Below are 23041 nucleotides of genomic sequence, written 5' to 3'. Positions count from 1 at the left end.
GGGAGGAAGCTTGGCCCTAGGTGTGCGACAAAGAATGATTACACATCCTAGAAAATAGGTTATACGGGTGAAATTATACTTTTGCCATATGAAAACACGCGTCCTCTGGAGAAAAGGCGGAGGCAGCCTAAGGGCTCTTGACTTTCACACACGTGCAGTTTACAGTTGTGCCAAGAAGATCGTGGTTCTCCTCGATCTGGATCAGCTCGCGGCTCTGCAGCTAAGCTGCTCACGCACTGCGGTCGGATCCAGGGTTCTTCCGGGTTTCAGACAGCGCAGCTATATAGACGTTAGGTCCTCTCCAAATCCCCGTGGTTCGCAACTCGGCCTGAAGAGTGCAGGCGCTCAACGCCGTGCGAGACATGGACACTAGGGGGCGCTGCCGGCCAGGAGGAAGAGACTTTCCCCAAGCTCGTCCTACGAAGCACCCACACCCGGTAAAGGTGATTGTGATAACACTACAGATCGCTGAATCTGAGAAAGCCAGCCAGTTGGGTCTGATATCTGGCCAACATGGGACACTGGAATAGATGAACTATCTGACCAGCCTGACTTCTTTAACTGCAATCCCTGTGCGAGCACAAGAGCAGACCACCACCCTGGCCGTGACTGTGCATTTCCAAATCACTTTCCCAAAGGAACCAATGTTTGTTTGGTTGCTAGGTTCCCCTTTTAACTTAACAAGCAGGCGAGCTGGAGTCTCTTCGTGGATGGCATAGATTTAAACTACTGTTTTTTTTCATTCTTCTTACTGCAATCATGAATAATGCGGACTACAATGATGTGTTAGACATATAGGCTTTCAAATGTTTCAGTTCAATCTATTCACTTCAACAAACACGGATGCTGGTGACATGTGAAGGGTCCAATGCTGGCTCCCCAGGTGGCTACAGAGGCAAAGTCTGCTCTAGACCCATGGTTTCTGCACAAGGGAGCCTGTGATAGTCCTATAAGAAAGAGAAATTGGATACATAACCACCACGAGGGGGGCGCGGTGGGACCCAAAGGAAGGTGAGTCTTTCCAGCCCAAAATGCCACCTCGCCAGACAAGGTCTTCCCGGCCACTCTGGTGAAATAACACCCTATACCTCCCTCCACCTTGGTCTTCTCCGTAGTACTTGTCACTGGCTTCTCCCCCACTGCGTTGTTCCTCCTTGTCCGTTTGGGTCTTGTCTGTCTCCCCACATGGGTGTGTCCGCCCCCTGAGGGCTAAGATTGGTAAGGAGATCAGCTGGGCCTCCACTGAGACTCTGGTTGTCCTTCCTGGGGCATACCCAGACTTAGGAAGGTGATTTGACCACCGAGCTCAAGCCAAGGAAAAAGAGAGAGAACAGTCCATACCCTTGGACTCAGCCATCACATCGCGGGAGTGTGTCCTGGGGTCCTGGGGATGCCATCCCTGTGGCTCCTGCAAGGTGGCAGGCAGCTGTAGGCTTCCTTCCCTCTCACTGCTGGGGGTCTGCAGGTCTGGCTCCCGCAGGGTCCACGGCAGCACCCTGCCCTCCTCTCTGCCGCCCTCCTCCCCACAGCCCTGCCGGATCAGAGGCCAAACAGCAACTTGGGCGCCATCCCACGTGGCAAGGACTGTTCTACGCCCCCTCAGGTATGGCCCCTCTCACTCCTCTAGAAGCGGTTTGAGTGACATGCTTTTTACAGATGAGGCCAGCCAGGCAAGAGTTCAGGCAGGAAGTGATGGAGTCGGGATGCGATCCCAGGTATTCTGACTGCAGATGTGGGCTCTGAATCCATTGCGTGGCTCTGCCTCTGCCTGGGAGATGGGGGTCGGGGGAGGTCACAAGTGGACTGTATGGATGACATATGGACATAAAGCATTTTGTTTCATCTAGAACAGAGGTCTACTGCCTTCCTGAAAGTGCATTCATGCTTCTGCATCCACTCCATGCAAGCTTCAAATACTCATTTTCTCCTGGAAGTCGGGGCATGGTGAGGCACAGGTGGGCTTGTAGAGACCTTGCGTGTGAGGCCACTGAGTACTTGTAGAAGGAGCTAAGTATGCTTCAATGATCACAGCTTGACCACTTATCAGTACTGCGAGTCTGCGGAAATTACACGGTCTCTCCGAACCTCCACTTTCTCATCTGCAACAATTAGCAAGAACCACATAGTAGCTGCCCAATAAATATTCCTTTCCCAAGGATGACTGTCCTGGTATAATTTAACCTAATGAAAAGTTATAAATAACTTGGCGTCTAACAATAGAGAAATGCTGCCACCGAACATAGTAGTTTTAGATGCTGGCAGAGCCTGAAACCATTAAAAAGTATATTGAGAAGTGCACACACACACACACACACACACACACACACAACCACAGTAAAAAAAAAATGCTGAGTACAGAAACTTTATCTAGGTTTGATTTTTAAAGTATCCTGAAGGAAATACTCCCCAGTGTTAGGTGTTTATCTATGGGTAATAGGACGTGACGGTGACAAGTTTCTTTTTTATACTTTTTCATATTTTCTAATGGTCCACAAGGAGTTTGCCTTTTTTCACAATCAGACAACACACTGTTTACAAAGATAGCTTCCTTTCATTTTGTACCATATGAGTTAGTGCTTTAGCACGAAGAGTAGGATCAGAAGTGGAGGGGTCAGAGAAGGAGGTGAGGGGAGAGGAGAGACCTCCGTTTCACTGGCATTTACTGAACATCCGCTATGTGCAAGCACTGTGTAGGGTGTCAACTCTGCAGACTGAGTGAGATCTTGTCTTGCTGGGCAGACAAGGCCAGGGAATGGCACGTGTAAAGGTCCTGGGGCATGAAAGAGGAGGCATGCTGAACAGCAAGTAGGGCCCCTGGGGGAGAGGAAAGAGTGTGGCTGAGAGACGGGCAGGCTGGAAATGCCTTTGAGGGGGGCTCCTCAGCAGCTGTCAAGGGGATCAGACTGCATCCCTGAGCTCCTGTGGGTGGATGTTTTTTTGTTTTTGTCAATTAAAAATTTTATTGAGATAATTGTAGATTCACATGCAGTTGTAAGAAATAATACAGAGAGATGCCTGGTACACTTAGCCAGTTTTCCCCAACAGTGACCTTTTGTAAAACCATAGGACAATATCACAACCAGGATATTGACCTTGATATACTCCACTGATCTTATTCAGATTCTCCTGGTTTTGCTTGTACGCGCTTATTACGTTCTATGCAATTTTTATTCCCAGTGGTTTCCACCACCACAGTCCAGATACTCAACAGTTCCCGCCCAGCAAGACTCCAGCTGCTGTTTGAGAGCCACACCCATCTCCCTCCTGCCCCTCTCCCTCCATGCCTGCCAGACCAGAGGATGGATTCAAGGGGAGGGTAAGGAGGAGGAGCGGGAGGAGCCCCCTTTTCTGCCTGGCAGAGCTCAAAGGGGTTGGGATGGGCTGTGAGTTAGGGACCAAGTTTGGTGTAGCATGCTAAGTCAGCCCCGGCCACGGGAAACATCCAGAGGGCCAAGGGAGGATGTGCCGGAGGCCAGTGGGTTTACGAATCCACAGTGAAGAGAGAGGTCTGAGCTGAAGGTGAGTCTGGGAGTCGCCACCTGTCGCTGCTGGTGCTGTGGGTTTGCTAGGGAGGGAGTGGCTGGGTGGAGGGGACTAAGGAAGGAGCGGGAGGAGGGTCGCCCCCTTTCATGTTGACTGTCCTCTTCTGGATACTGCCCACCCAGAGGCCCACAGACTGGGGCCTTGTTTTCCAGCTGGCTGCCTCCTGCCTTGCTCTTGCGTAAGGAACCCTAGGAATCAGCACAGAGGGCTCCTCCAACTCATAAGGCGCCCTTTACTTTGGCCCCCGTGGGAGCTTCTGAGCTGGCAATGAAGTGTCCCTATTCCCAAACGCACCCGTTAGCTGCATCTTGTTCGGTTCCCTGAGCACAAGGCGTGTGAATCCTGGCCCTGCCAAGCAGGGAAGGACCATAGAGGTCACTGAATCCAAAGCCTTGAATTACAAAGGAGAAAACCAGTCCTTGGAGAGGGAGGCTTGTCAAAGGCCATAGACGTGACCCGCTCGAAGAAAAGGGGGCTATTTGTTTTCAAGTTCAGAATCTGCTTTCCTCATACAGGAGAAAGCCAGGCGAGATGGATGAAAGTTTCTGATCTCCTTCACTGATCAGTTTTTACTGAGCATCTATTATGCGCGGGGCAGCGTCGAGTTCTCTGGAGACCAAGACCCATCAGGCGTGGACCCTAATGCTGGTGCATAAGGGCATCGAAGAGTTAAGTTCTGGGAGCTATTGAGAGTAGGGGTGGGTAGAGGAATCTCCCCAGAGGAAAGGTCCCCTCCCTAGCATCTCGGGCTCCGGAAACCTGGGCGCGAGGAGCCTGGGAAGGGCTGCCCCTCCGGCGCGCAGCCTCCCCCGCGCCGCCCGCTCTGGCTCGGGGAAGGGCAGCTCTCGAATTACAACAAAAGGGGCTGGAGGCCGGGCCTGCCGCGGCGGCCGCCTCCCGGGAAGGGGGTGGGCCCGGGGAGGGGTTTGCCTTCCGACTCGCGTTAAAAGTACCGGGAAAAGCGTAAAGGAGCGACTCCAGTCCGCGGCGTCCGCAACTTGCAGCGTCCTTTCTCCAGCAGCCTGAGAAGTCGGCTCGCCCCCTCTGCTCGGGAAAGGGGGTCGGCGGCGACCGGCACGGAGAGGGGCTACCGTGGGAAGTGTCGGCCCGGCTGCCAAGTAAGAGCGCTCGTCGCCCCTCCCCTCCCCAACGCGGTAGGCAAGGAAGCGGGAGCGTCCGGGTGGAATCTCCGGGCTCCACTCCCTGCGGAGCTGCGCCTTGGCGGTGGTCCGGATCCCCCGTAACCTGCGCGGAGGGCACTCCGAGCGAAGGCTCTTGCTCGGAGAGATGCTAGGACCCGCAGGCTAACGGGGTGCCCTTTCGGACTCGGGCGGACCCGCCCAGCCTCACCTCTCCTGAGCCGGACGGGGCGATGCTGCGGGCGCGCCCGGGAGAGCAGGGCGCTCGGTTCCTTGCTTGCTGCGGGACGCCCGCAACCTGGCAGGACGGAGCTAGTTGAGGCTCTTGCGCTCTAGGTGCCCAGGAGTGTGCGGCGTGGGGACAGGGATACGCGGAGTTAATGACTTTTGAGGAGGTGGAGCGCGCGCGCGCGGAGCAGGGGGCGCCCTGGGGTGTCCCCGGTGCAGCGGCTTTGGAGACACGGAGCGCACTGGGCTGGCTAGGGCAGAGTGGGTGGGGGCCATTGGGACTGCGCCTGGGTGCTCTGGTGCGCACTGCCTAGGAATTGGGCTTTCTCCCCAGCCTCCTGGAAAGGCTGGGCTGAGCGCCCGAGCGTCCTGAGTCCTGTGCGAGGACAGGCGCGATCTGCACGCAGGGTATGCCCTCCCACGGCTCCTTGGCTTGGCCGGGGACCGGGGAACCTCTCCCGCCGTTATCACAGAGAGGCCCTGGAGTAGGAAAGAACCGGCACAGGCTACCCGGCGAATCGTGCAAGCAGGGTCGTCCCAGCGGGTAGAGCAAATCTTAGTCTAGTACTAGACTAGGCTAGTACGCAGACCTCCGTATCCGGCGGTCTTCGGTGCCTGCAGATTTTACGCAGGCGCTTTGGCCACTGCGCGCTACACACCCTCCCCCCAAGCCCAAATTTGGGAGCCTTCTAACGTAGCAGCCTGCTGGAGGTGTCGCCATAAATCAGCGCCGGAACAGAAATGATTGGAAGGAAGAAGCAAAGACCACCCAAAAAACAGCGCGGGTGGGGTGAGAGGACGCGGCAGAACTGGCCGGGTGGGGGCGGGGGGGGCACTGAACTATTCAGTTTGCTTGGAAACCTCAGGTCCAGGTGAGAAGAACGATGCATGAAGTCAGAAACATGCTCCCAATTAATTTCGCCCCCTAAAATCTTTGAACTGCGGGGTTCTTAAAATCAGTCTAATTGTTCCATTTCGAAGAGGAGGAAAAGCACGAAGCTCAAGGCCCCTGAGTTGGTCAGTGTGGGGCCTCCAACCCCCTTCCCTTAATCCAGCTCCTCCCTTATGCCACCGCGGGCCTGTCTGTCCAGGAATCCCCAAAGCCCATTTGTTACCCTTCCTGGAATTATTTATTTATGGTGTATTCTGTACTTAAAATGGTCAGGGATGGGGCTTAAGAGGAGGGCGAAGCCTTCATTTCCCTCGTCACTGCCCAGATGAATGACAGACTCACTGGACCCTGCCTCAGCTAAATCATTCATTTCCCTCTCCCTTTTGTCCTGTTCTCCTTCCTGGTCCCTAGTATCTGCCTGGGGAAGGACCATCAAATCCATGGCAAAGTGCATGTCCTCATGGACCCCCGGGGCTTTGGGGAACCCAAAAGCTCCAGTCTCAGTGGTGTGCAAATGCACGAATCTGTTTGTCTCCCTGTAACTTTGTGTTAAAAAGTGACTTGGCCTAAAGACAGTATGAAACTTAGGTCTGAAGACAAAGTATGCACTTGACATTATAGGTTGGCTGACATTTTGATGCATGGCAGACAGGAAAATTCTGCAAAAAGGCTTCCATCCGTCTCCTTTCCAGCTGGGTTCCTGGCCTTGCTTCTCCTGGCCTTTTGCCCTGTCCTTGTTCTCTCTGACCTCTGGATGACCAGTGTGGAAGGGTCTTTCTTGGGAGGGAAACAGATTTTCTGTGCTCTGGGGATGACCATTGGTGAAGCTTTGTGATGTTTCCCCCCACCTCCAGGTTCTGCAATGTGTATTTTAAAATTATATTCTGAAAAATTTCAAATATGCACACGAGTAGAGAGAAGGCCCCCATAGCTTCTCACCCAGCTTCATGTTCTCAATATTTTGCCACAGTGGCTTCTATCTCTTTGCTCTTTCTTTTCTCAGTGAAGTATTTTAGAGCAAATGCCAGATTTCAGACTCGATAATCATTCCACTCCTATGTATTTATTTCAGCGTGATCTTGAAAAATATTAAATAACCATGATGCCGTTATTACACCTAAGAAAATTAGCCATGATTCCTTACTCTCATCTCATACCCAACCCTATGCAGAAATTTCCCAGTTTCCCCCCAAATGTCTTTGTAAAGTTGATCTGAGTTCTGTTGGTTTTTATAGTCTATGTTCATGTCATATTTTATTCCTTCCAAACTACTCTTCTATCTGCTATGTCATTTGATTATTATGATGCCCCACTAAAGAGTGAGATGTGTCCTGAATTCATTTTAAGGCTGAGTAAACTGGCAAAGAGATAAGCTGTCCAGATGGCACAGCCCGTGACTGGCGGAACCAGGACCGGACCCAGCCTCCTCCTTCCTGGGCCACAGTGGTTCTGTTTCTCAGTGCTGCTCCTGGACTATCAGCTGTCCTCCCAAGCGTTCATCTTGGCTCTGGCTTCATCCTGAGCTTATCACTTTTATACACCTGCTATCAGAAATCCCTGTGTAAATATTTAGTAATTGGCCATTTGGCGCTTGAGGTATCAGCTACAAAGTCAGGAAGCCTGGGTTTATTTCCCAGCTTATTACAAAATTGTAGGAAAGCAGTGTCCCTCTTGAGGGCTCGGGGTGACCCTCTCTGAACTAGGAAGCAGCATTTCCCCCCATTCTCAGGTTCGTGGGTCTGGGAGTGGGATGAGTGAAACCAGTGGGACAAGACCAAGGCCCCAGAAAGAAATCTCATTGCAAACAGTTGCCCCATCGGCTGAGCATTCTGGCAGCTGGTATCTTTCGTGGGAGATTCCTAAATCCGATGACAGAGAAGAGGCTTCCCTCTGAAGTCCTTCATTCACGAACAACTTTGTTTATTCTGCTGCTCTCCGGTGAGGATACAGAACACCAGAATTTTGTACTTGTGGCCTTTTCATTACTTGTGTTTATTTGCTTTGAAGTGGGGTGATACATCATGTTTACATCTTATTAGTGAGACTCAGGAATTGGAATTCTCCTTCCTTGGCTGGCTGTGTGGGAAAATGAAATCTCTTATGTCTTCGCTCCTGGATTTTCTGCTGCTGTGTTCATTGCCCTGAAATAGACATTGGGTGAGCAGACCTTCCGTAGGACAGCCAATCAGGGCCAGAGAAAGTGGCGGCTTCAATGCCAATATTCAACTGTAGGGACTCCTCAGGGAACAGCGTTAACCTGGAGTCACACTGTCCTCTGACAACCATCAGTTCTCTTCCCTCACAGCTGATAGACGGGCTCCGTGGGTGTAGAATTTCTCGGTGATCTTATGTCAGCGGTGGCAAGTGGCTAACTTCCTTTTACAGTCGCGGGAGCGTTGGGAGGTGTAGTGGTCCGCCCCCAGGGCGGCCTGGATTCCGAACAGCTTGTGATGACTATTGTTCATTTCCCTCTGGGGAGGGGTCTTCGCGGTCAGTCTGCATGGCCGCGTCACACACGTCCACCTGCGTTGCGGACCCTGCTGGGCCAGGAGGGCTCAGATGAAGTGGCCGCAGCCTGCCCTGCTCCAGGTCCACAAAAGCAGAGGAACTAGCCACTGTGAGCCAGAAAAGGAAGGGCCAAGCAGATTCCACAGACGCACAACCACAGCGTTGCGCTGATTAGCTTCTGTCCCGCAGCCTCGTCCACGTCTGAAGTGAGCCTTCAGACCTCCTTCTGTTAGTCATTCCAGCTGTGCTCCTGCGGTCAGGCATGGTGCATGCTTGGTGGGGAGCACAAGCTGGCCAGGTGTGCTAGCTGGTCTTCCCCTCGCTGCCTGTGTCTGAGAAGCCTTCAGGCACCAGGACCATCCTTTCAAGGGACATAAAGCACAAGGGTGACCATTTCGATAAGATTTCCGTCCAGAGTTCAGAAAAGTCTTTCGCACTTCTCTTGGCAAAAACGGCATACCCAGGCAAGTTTCGTGTGGCAAGCGTGGGTGTAGAGCAAGAACGAACTCAGCAGAGAATGAAGGTGTAATTAGGGTCACAGTTAATTTCTTCTTGCCCAGGGCTTTTGATCCCTTTATTTGGAATATCTTAAACTTTGTACTGTAGTATCATGGGCGAATGATGACACATTTTTTTAGTTTTTTAATTGTCGGACTCTGTTACACAAGCAGACACAGCTGGCCCCATGGAGGTTTTGTGCAAACTAACATATGTCCTCCTCGATGTGTCCCCAACACAGGCTTTAACTATCTTACGGGAAAATAATGCTGCTTGCCTGTAAAGAACACAATTTATGAGAACAGAACTTAACGTCGATGATTTTTGAACAACATACTTCGCTCAGTTTTTTTACACCGTCCTTGAACTTGGATCCATGAACTCCCCCACCCCCAGCCTTTGTTGTGGGGTACCCTGCCGTGGTGGGATAGATATCTTCCCAGAGTGCCAGCATGACCCAAAGATGTAGTAAAATCTTTGCCTAAATATCTTTCTAAATCAAATACAAATATAAAATGGAGTACATTTTTAAAGTCAACTCTCCCTTCCCCGAGAACGCATATATAGGTAAAATGGCACCCATCCTAAGCATACACATGTGTAAACTTTTGTTTTTGTCTTTATTGTGGTGAAACAGACATAACTAAAAACTCACCATTTTAACCATTTTTAAGTGGACAATTCAGTGGCAGTAAGTACATTCAACTTTTTCATCTTCCCAAACTGAAACTCTGTCCCTATTAAACACTCACTCCCTATTCCCACACCTCCCAGCCTCTGAAAACCATCATTCTACTTTCTGTCTTTCTAAATTTGGCATATAGGTAGCTCATGTAAGTGGAATCATATGGTACTTTGTCTTCTGGTGACTAGCTTATTTCACTTAACATGTGTAGCCTCAAGATGCATCCACATTGTAACACGTGTCAGAATTTCCTTCCTTTTCCTTCCTTTATAAGAGAATAGTATTCCATTGTGTGGACAGACCATATTTTCTTTCTCCTTTCATCCATCAATGGACGCTTGAGTTACTTCTACCTTTTGATTATTGGGAATAAGGCTGCTCTGAACCTGGGTGTGCAAATACCTGTTCTGGATGAATTTTTACAAAATGAACATGCCCTTGTAACTAACTCCTAGATCAAGAGTAGAAGGTTACCCAGAGTGCAGGGATTCACAGGGAGGCAGGGGATGTCAGTGACATGTCAGTAACAAGTCAGTTCTGTGTCCCTGGTGCTGGCTTCATTCACACCCCGGGGGCTGGGGACCGGATGCTCATTTCCTCTACCATGAGGCAGTTTGGAAGAGATGTTTGGAAAATGCAGTTTATAATGTGAAAGGCCCCAAGATGAGTTGTGAGATTTAAGCAACTTCTTTCCTTAGGGGAAGATAGTACTGCATGCTTGGGGTTTGCAGCTACAGCTGTGTGAGCACATGACGCCGAAGGATAGCCTGCCCAGGCCCTCCTTGGAAGAAGGGGGCTCACCCGCCTGGAGAACGGCCCTTTTATTGGCTGCGGCTGGAGCCTGCGTTTTAAGCCTCGAGGGAAAATTGTGCAGCCGTGTTCTGCCTTCCTTTCTTCCTTTCCTTCCTTCCTCCTTCCCTCCCCACCCGGTGCTCTCTCCCTTCTTAACTAAAGTGATTTATTAGTGGCCTTCTGTGTACCAGACACTCTGCCAGTCACCGTAGGAGACACCAAGATGAATAAGGCATGATATTTGACATGTGTATTTAAAATGAAATCGCCGGTCAAGAAGAATATTCTGATGGCCAGCAGCCAACCCCTTGGTGCCCACCGAGTGCCAACGGCAGCCTTAGAGCACAGCCAAAGAATTTGTGGAGTTTGGGCTTGGTGCAATACATGAAAAGAGGAAGACTATCCATCCAGTTACCTGGAATTACGCTGGCATGTTTATAACATGTAAGAATAATTTTTAAAAGACTTTTAAGCTGGGGGTACCCGGCTGGCTCAGTTAATAGAACATTGACCCTTGATAGCGGGGTCATGAGTTTGAGCCCCACGTTGGGTGTAGAGATTACTTTAAAAAAATTAAATAAAATACTTTTAAGCTGTGTTGAATTCGGGTGCTTTGTTCAAGAGCATTCTGCTAAAAATCATGTTTAGAGACCATTTTAATGATGAAGGAAAAAAAAACCCCTAAAATTTACACATTGGTCTCTAATCCTTTTCAGAAAATCAAGCACTCTTGATTTTCTTGAATTGATACTCTCCAGGTGTTTTTCCTTCCCCACAAAGCCATGGCCATCTCTCTACCCCACACCCAACCCCTATACCATCTGTTACATCATCATAACGTTACCCAGCGTCAGGAGAGGGGCTGGTCTCCTCACTGGCCTCCTTTCCCTTGGTCTTAGCCCGTGCAAAACTACCTTTCATGCAATAGCCCCAGGAACCTTTCCAGAGCAGGGGGTGGTAAACTTTTTCTCTAGGGATGGATAGCAAATATTTTAGACTTTACAGTCCTTATGTGCTATGTTGCTGTTGGTCAACCCTACTGTTTTAGTGGGAAAGCAGCCACAGATAACAAGTAAAGAAATCATTATGGCTGTGTGCCAATAACATTTTATTTCCAAAAGCTGTATTTATAGATTTGGCCCATGGGCTACAATGTGCTCACTCCTGCTCTAGGTCACAAATCTGCTCCCATCACCCTCCCGCTTACCGCTCATTGGCTCCTCATCCCCGAAAGGAAAACAGCATTCCCTAGCGTGACATTCAAGTTCCCTCTCTTCTGGGAGAAGAGTTCCCTCTTCCCTCTTCCACTTCTCACCACACCCAGCGCTTCTACTTTTCATCTGGCAATTGGTACCACACACGGCTCCCCAAATACCTTGCATTATTTCAGACCTGCCCTGCCTGCTGCCTAGAATGATCTCTCCAGCCCCAGTCCTGTCAAACAAACTTCCCTCCAAAACCTGCTCAGTGTCAGCTGTCTGCGGCTTTCCCTGCTCCTCATCCCCATGTGTTACGCCACCTCCCTGTTCATTTCTGTACCTATTTCTGTACTCTTATTGCTCCTGTAAGTATAGTGTGAACTCCTTGAGAGCAAAACCCACGGCAGATAACATCTTTGAATTCCCAGCACCTAACAGTGTTTGTCATGTAACAGATACTTCATAAACATATACTACTAACATGAAGTGCCACTTAAGTTGATTTGTTTAACGGCGTAATTGAGATGTAATTCACATACCATACCCTTCACCCATTTAAAGTGTTCAAGTCAGCAGATGTTAGTGTTTTTCACAGATATGTGTACCCATCACCATGATCAATTTTAGAGCATCTCATTGCCAGAAAGAAGACCTGTGCCCTTCACCTATCACCTGCTTCTCCTCCCACTCCCCTTCCCTACTCCCCTCCCCCACTCCTGCTAGTCTACTTCCTGCCTGTATGTGCCAATTCTGGATATTTCATGTAAATGGAATCATATATATGACTTCTTTTACTTCACCTAATGTTTTCAAGCCTTGTTGATGTTGTGGCACGTGTGCATACTTCATGCCTTTTTACCGACCCTTGCAGGGATAGACCCCATTCTGTTTCTCTGTTCACTGTTGATGGACATTTGGGTTGTTTCCACCTTTTGGCTCTTATGAATAGCGCTGCTATGAACATTTGCATGCAGGTTTTTGTTTGCACATCTGTTTCCAGTTCTCTTGGCTGTATAAATAGGAGCGGAATTGCTGGGTCATGTGACAATTCTATGTTTATCTTTTTGAGGAATTGCCCAACTGTTTTCCATAACAGCTGCACCATTTTACGTTCCCACCAGCAACATATGGAGGTTCCTGTTTCTCCACATCTTCACCAACACCTACCTTTTCCCCACTTAAAAAAAATCCTAGCCATCCTAATGTGTGCCAGGTGGTATTTGGTTAAAGTTTTGATTTGTGTTTTTCCTGGTGACTAATGATGCTGAGCATCTTTTCAGATGTCATTGAGCATTTGCGTATCTTCTTTAGGGAAATGTCTGTTCAAGTCCTGTGCCCATTTTTAAATTGGACTGCTTATCTTATTCTTACTGAATTACAGGAATTTTTACATGTTCTGAATACTAGAGCCCTTTCAGATACATGATTTACAAATGTTTTCTCCCAACTGTGCGTTGTCTTTTCACCTTCTTGATAGTGTCTCTGTGTTTCTCAGTTCACATCACATTTACTCAGCATCTATTCTAGAATGGACCCAGGAGATCGAGATTATGTGCCCTCTAGGGGGTTCACTGTCTTGAAAGAAAGACAGACAAGCAAACAGTACAACAAATGCTTAATCAATATGCCTTTCTCTACCCCTACCATTACTGCCCTGGTTCATGAAACATCTTAATAGTGCCTTCTGATGCACAAAAGTTTTAAATTTTCATGAAGTGCAGTATATATTTTTTTACTTTGTTGCTGTGCTTTTAAGGTCATATTTAAGAAACCATTGCTGGGGCGCCTGGGTGGCTCAGTGGGTTAAAGCCTCTGCCTTCGGCTCAGGTCATGATCCCAGGATCCTGGGATCGAGCCCCGCATCGGGCTCTCTGCTCCATGGAGAGCCTACTTTCTCCTCTCTCTCTGCCTGCCTCTCTGCCTACTTGTGATCTCTGTCTATCAAATGGATAAATAAAATCTTTAAAAAAAAAAAAAGAAAGAAACCATTGCCAAATCCAAAGTCATTAAGATTTACCCCTATGTTTTCTTCTACTAGGTTTATAGTTCAGCTTATACATATAGGTGTTTGACCCATTTTAAATTAATTTTTGTGAATAGCGTGAAGGAGGAGTCCAACTTCTTTCTCTCTTTCTTTTTTTTTAAGATTTTATTTTTTATTTAGTTGACAGAGAGAGGGGGAGAGAGAGAGAGAGAGAGTGCACAAGCAGGGGGAGGTGCAGAGGGAGAAGCAGGCTCCCTGATGAACAAGGAGCCTGATGCTGGACCCAATCCCAGGACCCTGGGATCATGACCTGAGCCTGAGGCAGATGCTTAACGACTGAGCCACCCAGGCACTCCCCAACTTCTTTCTCTTACATGTGGCTATCCAGTAGTTCCAACATCATTTCTTCTTTTATAAAGACTATTCTTTCCACATTGAATGGTCTTTGTACCCTTTTCCAAATGAAGTAATCATAAATATATGAGTTTATTACTAGACTCTCAGTTCTATTCCGTTGATCTATAGGTCTGTCCTTGTGCTAGTACCACACTGTCTTGATAACTATTACTTTGTGTTACCTTTTGAAATGGGGAAGTGCGAGACTTCTCACTGTGTTCTCCTTTCTCAGAATTGTCTTGGTTATTCTGGATCCCTTAAAAACCCACATAAATTTTATTTTTTAAGATTTTATTTATTTATTTGACAGAGAGAGACAAGAGCAAGAGAGGGATCACAAGCAGGGGAAATGGGAGAGGGAGAAGCAGGCTTCCCGCCTAGTAGGGAACCCGATGAGGGGCTCTATCCCAGGACTCTGGGATCATGACCTGAGCCCAAGGCAGATGCTTAACGACTAAGCCATCCAGGCGCCCCTAAAATTCCACGTAAGTTTTAGAATCACCTTTTCAATTTCCATGAAAAAGTCATTTGGGATACTAATAGGGATTTTGATAAATCTGTAGATCAATTTGTATTCTCATCTTAATGACAGACATTAAGTTTTCCAATCCATGAACATGGGATATTTTTCCATTTATTTAGATCTTCAATTTCTTTCAACAATGTTTGGTAGTCTTCCGAGGATATTGCATGTCTTTTGTTAAGTTTATTTCTAAATATTTTATTCTTTTTGATGCTAGTGTAAATGGGATTAGTTTTGTAATTACATGTTTGGATTGTTCTTTGAATGTGAATAGAAACAGTTAACTTTTGTAAATTGATCTTGTATCCTGTAACCTTGTTGAACTCTAAGCAGTTCCAATAGTCTTTTAGTAGGTTCCTTAATATATATATGTGTATATATATGTACATATATATACACATACACACATATATATACACATACATACACATGTGGATAGATTCCTAAACTAAGAGTAATAGGTGTTCAGGAGGTGGATATGTGGAATTCTAGAACAGGGAACAGCAAGGGGCAGGGAAGTGTGGAACCAGGTGTCTTCTGGGAACCACGTGCCCTCAGTCAGTGTGGCCAAAACTCAGGGTTGTGGGTGCACGTCCTGCTAAAGAGAGTGGAGGCATCTTGTAACTGCCAGTGGGAGCCATGCCAAGCTTGGAAATGCAGTGAGAATATTAGAATCATTCCCAGAAGGAGGCCCAGAAAAGACTTATGATCAGCACCACTGACACTGTTCCAGTCCAAAGGTAGCAGAGAAAGTCTGCCTTCGTCAGTAAGGGCAAGAACCTGTAGGCCTGTGTGTTTATGCCACGACTCTGCGGATGCCATTCTCTCCAGGAATGATCATCAGTGACACAGGACCAGCTGGAAGGGTACAGCTGGGCCCGGCCAGCTTTGGTGATGTGGCGGCCGGTGCCTGCTCTTATTCCCTGGGCTTCTGGAAGGGAGCCAGTGCTTCTGTGGACAGCAGAATCCCAGATCACAGGCCCTTAACAGACTTGAGAACAGTACTCCTATCCCCTCCTCGGTGTATCCAGACATTTCCAGACAAGCCAAAGATGCCGCCGTGCTTTCTGCGCCAGCTGCTCCTTCCTTTGCTGACCCCGAGGGGTCTAAGTCTCATCTGAGGGGCACAGGCCTGAACAGCTGACTGTTGGCTGAGGGTGAATCACGTGGATGAGAGCTTGGTCTGGCAGCCAGGGGAGACCACAGAAAGTGGACAAAGCCAAGAATGAGTTCTGCTGGGACTCGCCCTACCTGAGGCATGAGGGAAGCTAAGTAGGGGGTGCCCCCTTGGCCACTTTCGAGGGGCCATCTCTTTGAAAAACTGGTTTGTATTTGGCCCTCTAGACCAGAACTCCCTCCACCTCCAGCCCAGTAGACTCTTCTCACGGGCCCTGCAGAGCCCCGCCCTGCCGATCTGGGCCTGGACCAACCCTCCAGGAATTTGCCTGTAGCAGGTCGCATCCCCAATGACACTTCCTGCCCTAAAAACACAACAATTAAATTTTCAAGTTTGCTGGAAAAAAGAAGAAGAAGAAGAAGAATTAAAACTACCTTGGTTTGCAAACATTATCTTATACGTAGAAAATTCTGAAGTGTCTACAAAAATATGTTAGAACTAATAAACAAATTTAGTAAAACAAAACAAAACACAAAAACACAATGTGTTTGTAGTGATTGGATTGCTGACCAAGTCTGCACACCATTCTGGCCCTGGCGTCTGTTCTCCTCCCCTTCTAGAGGGTGCAGAAACTCAGACCAGTTTGGCTACTGATCGTTAGCTCTGGGAAACAGTGTGTGTGTAGAGTTGGGGGAGGGGGGAGGATAGTTAAAAGCTGTTATCCACGTGTTGGGTGATGGGTGAAGTGACCTCCCTCCTGGGATTTTTTTCCAGGTTCTTGGTGATTTTATGTAATTATAATAGTTACCACTCACGGAGCATTGCCATGAGCCCGTCACCGTACTGGGCCCTCATTACCTCCTGTGCAGCTCGCTAAGATGGTAGGGCCCTTCCCTATTCGCAGAAGCCAGATCTGAATTTGAGACCACACTCAGAGGCCAACACCCTGTTCTTTCAATTATTGTATGTTCTTCCATATCGAACTAGGTCTTTTTTTTAGGGGCTAGGGATGGGTTCCTTTGGACGCGAGGGGCCTCTTGGCCTCACACGGTTCCTGCCACCATTATAACAATACTGCCTTCAAGCAGCGGCCCTGAGTTGGATGGTTTTGGCCTCTCTCTGTGGGCTATGTGCTGTAAAGATAAAATGACGTCTCTTACAGACGCTATGTATACTTGGCCTTCCGTTTCTGGTCTGGTCCGACAGCCTCCATTAGGAACTAGAAATCGTAGCTTCAGCCTCCCCAGGAAAGAGCCTGGTTAAAATGAGAGTCCACCCAGAGCCAGAGGTGGGCTGTGGGGAACCCCAGGTGATCACAACACATCCTGCCTGACAGAGGCCTCTTTCTGGGGGATGCAAAGAAAAATTCAGCTTTATATGCTTCCCTTCTCACCATTTCCCTGTGCCCTGAACACTCCTGCTCCATGGCCAGAAATAGACAGGACAGAGGTGGAATCGTTGGCCCGGGGCCAAACAGAGACCAGCCCTGGTCTGGCCTGGTGGCAAAGTCTGCATTCTTGTCTGAGGTGGTTCAGAAAGGCCCCACCGTCCCCCACCACTTCCCTTATTCTCGGAGCACACCCCATTCACCAAAGGCAGCCTTCTTCCACAAAGGAATGTGTTCCGTGTGGGGCCAGAAGCAGCTCCGGACCGCAGCTGGGGTCGCCTCCCCGCAGTGCGCCCTGGGCCGTGAATGGGGACCATTCATCGCTCCTGCTGATCCAGCAGGAATCCCAAGCGGTGAGGGTCTGATGAAGGAGACAGCCCCCACCCAACCCCTTGACCCCCTATCTGAATGCCGACATCTGGCAGCGATGTTCAGTGGAGCATTCTGTCTGGGCGAAAGAATTCTGCTGAGTTCTGTGCTCCCCTGTGCCCTCTGCATCGTGGGCCACTGCTCCTGGCTGGGGACTGGTAGCCTTGTTTATGGGACGCTTTCCGTGTGGAGGGGGAAGACCTCTTCCTGAGAGCTGCGGAGGACAAGATGAGAAGCCAGGGCTCGGAGTAATGATTCATTTCCTTTGCCTACTCAGGAAGGGCCTAGAAACCCCAGGGCCAGTCATGTGAGCCCTAGACAGTCCTGTTGGTGGGCAGGCGGAGGGGGCAGGTGGAGGGGGCACCATTGAGAGGATCAGCTTGTGTAAGAGCGGTGCTTTCTGCTAAATGTACTCCATACACATGGTGAATAGTGTTTACAGTGTGCCCCCCCTGCCCCCCAATCTGTGCATGCCTTTGTTACTGACTGGGACTCAGTTGGTCCCATGGGGCATTTCTTCACCGGGTGCCACAAAGCCAGGCAACCGTGGTAAGAGGCCATGGTTCGTCATATTGTTTAAGGCTGCCCTAGGGAAGTCAATAGCCACTTGACTTTTCAGAAAATATTTTTTAGGCAGGCAAGTTCTGTAGCACAGAGTACCCTTGTCAGGTAGGTGACGGAGTGATTCCGATGGGATTGCTTCCAGGGGAAGGAAAACATTGGAGTGGCCCCAAGCCTCCTTGAGACTCAGAGATTTCTTTGGGGTACGCCTTTCATCTGGTCTTTGCCAGGCAGAGTGATCGAGCTGTCAAAATAGTAGCCTAAGAAATGCACCCTGGAAATTCCAGTTGTACATTTTCTCCTTCGTCTTTTGGAGCCCTGCTTGGTTAAAATTAAGTAAAAGATTTTCAAATATTTATCCATTACAAGAATAATGCCACTCTTGGAATCCTAGAAATCAGTGTCTCTAGAATGTACTGGAAAGTTCCTCAGGTGACATATGCTTTGAAGCTAAAGATATCCTCAAAGAATGATGTTTATCAGACCACTGAAGAAGTTCTGTTCATGATCAGATGAGAAACTTAACAAGATCCAGGTTTAGAAACCTTTCTCTCCCCCTGACCATGCCCTTGGCCCCAACAAGACCAAGAAGCATTGGATGACTTAGACCCCACTTAAAAGTCTTCCTTGCAGACACTGCAGACTCCCTGGAGCCCACCTTCCCATTGAACTTCACACAAGGTAGCACCTCCCTAGCTTATACAGCACGTGTGAAGAGCCCTACAGATTTTTGGTAATTAAGCTTTTCTCCAGTATCATAGATTCTTTGGAGAAAATGTACATTTCTGGTTTTCAGCTGAGTTGTTCCAAGAGCTGGATCCAGGAGGAACTACCTAAGCTCATCCTTGGGAGTTACCAGTTCCCCCAAATTTGAAGATCAAAATTAAATACAACCATTTCCAAAATGCAGCTTAGCTGTGGTTGGTACTTAACACCACATGGCCCAAATCTAGCAGGCGGCACCTGTTTGGACCAAAATACTCTACCTGGTATTTTTGTCCACCTACTGTGGATCAGGAACTTAAGAAATAGGATCTTTGCTTTTATAACAATCCTGAAAAGTAGGCGTTTCCTGTTTTCCCTTTAAATAGTTGCTTTTAGGTACACATCACTTCCGTTTTATGGATGAAACGCAGAGACTTGGAAAATCTCAGTGTGCCTGAGGTCACAGAGCTAGGAGGGGTAAGTGAGATTTGAAGCCTGTTCTGCATACCTCTAACCTCTTACTCCATGCTGTGTACTGACCACAGAGAGGTGGGAATCCATCCAGCCTGTTCTTCATGGGGAAAGAACGAGCAGGCTGTCTGAGTGGCCCACTGCGTTCAGGGACTGCCCAAGGCGAGCGGAGTCTGGCTGACGTTTGTCAGGGATGCCTGGGACCTTCAATCCCAGCGATGTGAAGGAATTCTTTCAGATACCCCCTGGCAGCCTAGAGTCTCTTTTTGGCCAAGTTTATGCTAGTTAGTACCCATTGTGTGAAAGTTGTATCCTCCGGCGGATTGAATTCAACGTAAGACTGTCCTCAGCTGCTTTGCTGAGAGCCAAGTGAGAACCTATTAGGAGAGATAATTTACCACTGTCTGATAAGCCATGGCCACCGCCAACTTTTTTTCTGTCACGCGCTGGCTCTCATTCCTGTTAGTCACAGACTGCTGTCCATGGGCATCTTGCCTTGAACCCTCTGCAGATGGCCCACTCCCGAGCTAAACTGTGTGAATAATGAAGACCATCTGCTACATTAGCTTCTGGACGTCAGTCAGATGAGGTTTTAACAGAATACTCTCCAAGGTGAGCTTCCCCCTTGTGAGCTTTCCTCAGCTTGCCTGGAGAGGGTTGCTGAAACCTGCTTGAGCTCGCTTTTTGGTATGTGTGAGCAAGCTGTGGAAATGTTCCGCAGACCCAGCTGGCCTGTGTTCTGGGTCGAGGATGCTACTGGAATTTCCATACTGGGTGGTGATGTGACCCTTATTGGGCCAACGATGACCTGGGAGATCTTCAAAGGTGAATGCTGAAAATAGTTCTTCCTGTTGCCAAAAACTACCCCAGCTGGGATGGCAGATACCACATTTGATCAGGGGTCTCCACCATTTTTTTTTTTTTGACGTCTTTAGCAGAATAAAATTTCTGACCAGGACTGATAGAGCAGGTGTGAGGAGGAAGAACGTGTCTTCCATCCATCCAGATGTCATCAAATGTCCAGAAAGGTAGGGAAGCCTGGGTGGCTCAGCTGGTTAGGTGTCTGCCTTCCACTCAGGTCTCGATCCTAGGGTCCTGGGATGGATCCCTGTGTCCGGCTCCCCTTCTGCTCTGCAGGAAGCCTGCTTCTCCTTCTCCCTCTGCCTGCCACTCCCCCTGCTTGTGCTTGCTTTCTCTCTCTCTCTCTGTGTCAAATAAATAAGTAAAATCCTTTAAAAAAAAAAAAAAGAAGAAGTCCAGAAAGGTAAAAGAAAAATTTACCATATTTGTTTATGATTAGGCGCCAGTAAAGGTAAGAGACGTAGTGCTCTTCTCTTTGTTTTTCTGGAATTAAAATTCAAGATTTCCTTTGCTTTTGTTTGTCATCACTTGGAGCCTACTACATTTCTTGGCGAAACTCAAATCCTTTGGCCCAAAAGCAGTCTTATCAAGCAAATTGGTCCCTGGGCAAGGCCGGGTATACCAGTATACCGTAGGTATACTGGAATGTGCCTGTCTCAGCCACAGAGATAAGAACGATTAGTGACTAAACCTATCAGCTCTGGTATCTGGATGCCTGGATGCAAATCCCAGCTTGATCACCTTTTAGCTTTGTGACCTTAGGAAAATCACGTAGCCTTTCTGACTTGAAGCGGGGATGCTGATCATAGTGTCTCAAAGAGCTTCCTGGAGCTGAGCCATCCAATATGGCGGCCACCACCAAGTGGGGCCACCAAGCACCTGAAATGTGCTTGACCCAACTGAGATGTGCTATGAATGTAAAGTACTCACCAGATTTACAACACTTAGTACAGAAAAAGAATGTAAAGTATCTTACTAATAATTTACATTGGTTCCATACTGGAATGATGATATTTGGGGTATATTTGAGTTAAATAGAATATATCATTAACATTAGTTTCACCTATTTAATTGTACTTTTTTAATGTGACTACCAGAAAATTTTTCATCACATATGAGGCTCACGTTATGTTTTTACTGGGAAGCTCTGGTCCAGAAAATTAAATTGGTCTATACCTGTAAGGCACTTTTCACACAGTAATTGATACAGAATGAGTAATCAATAAACACAGGGTTTGTTTATTATTATTATTTTTTAATCCAGCTTTTTCTGTAACAGGATCCCGCCTTGAACGCCAACCCGTGTAGTGTCTAGGTTTCTGTATAAAAGCAGAGGTCATGCTTTTAGAAGAAGGTGGGGAGGAGAGCAAATGGGCACATAAAACAGAGAATAAGAAAGTTTTACATGTCCCTGGGTGGGGGGACGAGTGTGGAATTGCTCACCACAATTTTTGCACAGCAAAATGACCAGACCCCCAAAGGTGAAGCACGTGTACCTCTGTGTCATGTTCTGCTGAAGGGTGGAGCCTGTTGAGCTGTCCCGCAAGCTATCCTTCTGCCTTCCTTCCTGAGGTTGCCACCTATTTGGAAATGGCCTCAGAAAGGGACTGGCATATGCTTGGCTTGAGATGATGCCCACCCCTGTTGGCTTCCCGAGCGCAGCTCACCGTGTTCTTGGAGGTTAGCTGGGAAAGCAGACGTGGCTGGAGCTGGCTTCTTCGAGGAAGTGGGTTTTGAAGAGTCACCACTGCCCGTGGGGCTGACATGGGTACCCTGTTCTCCCCTCTGAGTGTCAGCAGGGTTCACTGCCTCAGACCTTCATGGGCCCTTAGGGTGTCGAGTTCAGCAGGTGCTTGGGGCTCCTGCTTTGAGGGCTAACACATGTGGACAGTGAGTCAGCACACGGCCCTGGAAATCAGCTGTGATGATTGGGATTGTGCCCTTCCTGGGCCTCGCCTAGATCCCACTTTACAGCCTGTGACTCTCATCTAGGTATCAGCACTTGATGATCTGGGACGGTGAGATTTTAGGATCCCTGGGAGTCTTCATCTCCCAGAAATCACCCCAACGCCTGCCTACCACCTTCGTTACATGTGAATTTCAGACGTAAGCAGGCACCTCTGGCGGCTGTTCTGAAGGGCACGGGAAAGTCCACCCACTCGGGAAACACCCTGTTGCCCTTCCTTCCAACATTGTACAATATGTAAAATTCGACTATTGGAATTCACATCTAGGAGTTCCTGTTACAAGTGCCCTGTCCTCCGAAGAGTAATTAACTTATTCTTTAACGTGTTACATTCCTAAAGACGATAATTTCATAAGGTATGAATTTATCACCTTGCTTTCCAGTGCAATTAGATCAGAAGAAAAAGGCAACGTGGGTAGGGCGTGAAGATATGAATAAGAATTTTACCTACTCACTCAATGAATATTTGCTGAGTACCCACAATCGGGGGTTCTGAGAGGGCAGGAAGAAGAAAACTAATGTGAATGAGTCTGTGTTGTATGCTGGGAATTTTTACATTGTTTCATTTACTCTACACACACACACACACACACACACTGGGAAGTTATTTCCATAATCCAAAGAGGAAATTCAGGCTCTAAAAGTAAATTGTCCCCAAATTAAGGGCGTGGTGAAGTCAGAATTCAGACATTTGTGTTCTTATTCCAAGATGCCCAACAGACCTCTCCAGGGAACGAGTGCTGCCAACAGATACCAGAGGAATGGTTGCCGAGAGGCAAGACGACCCACACATTGCAAGATGAGGGAGGCAAAGGCCCCCCTCGCATCCACTTTACTTGAATAGCTCTTTGACCTATGATCATAGAAGAGAGCTTGTAAAACCACCGTGGAGAGGCGTATCAAGTGTCCGACAGCAATCTGATCCCACCAGTGGATGTGGAGAGAGCACCGTGGAACAGAGTAGACGTGCACACAGAGGGGGGGTGGGGCATGTGTTTGGGGTGGGCTCAGCAGCAGAGCACTGGCTGGACTAGTGAGAAATCCAGGGGGGAAGCAATACTGAGGTCTAGCCGCGGAATCAGGACCAGGGTTCTGAGAAGGAGGGGATCAGCTCTAGAAAGACTGACCAGAGCAAGGCGGGAACACAAGTCAACCCATAACAACAGTAGTCTCACCCAAGACATTTACGACCTCGGTGGGTTCATAAAATCTGAGAA

General features: G+C 48.4%; 1 protein-coding gene across 1 annotated transcript in view; it reads left to right on the top strand.

The window, feature by feature from the left end:
• Positions 1-4483: 4483 nt before the first annotated feature.
• LOXL2 (lysyl oxidase like 2) overlaps positions 4484-23041 on the top strand; it is an 88303-nt gene continuing 69745 nt past the window's right edge. Inside the window, exon 1 of the mRNA XM_080796176.1 lies at positions 4484-4661. The gene's annotated coding sequence lies outside the window, so the exon portion shown is untranslated. The remainder of the gene's footprint in view (positions 4662-23041) is intronic.

The sequence above is a fragment of the Martes martes genome, assembly GCF_963455335.1.
Source record: "Martes martes genome assembly, chromosome: 2".
In the NCBI taxonomy this organism is placed as follows: Eukaryota; Metazoa; Chordata; class Mammalia; order Carnivora; family Mustelidae; genus Martes; species Martes martes.
Note: the sequence above shows the minus strand (reverse complement) of the source record. Positions and strands in the feature narration are given on the sequence as shown.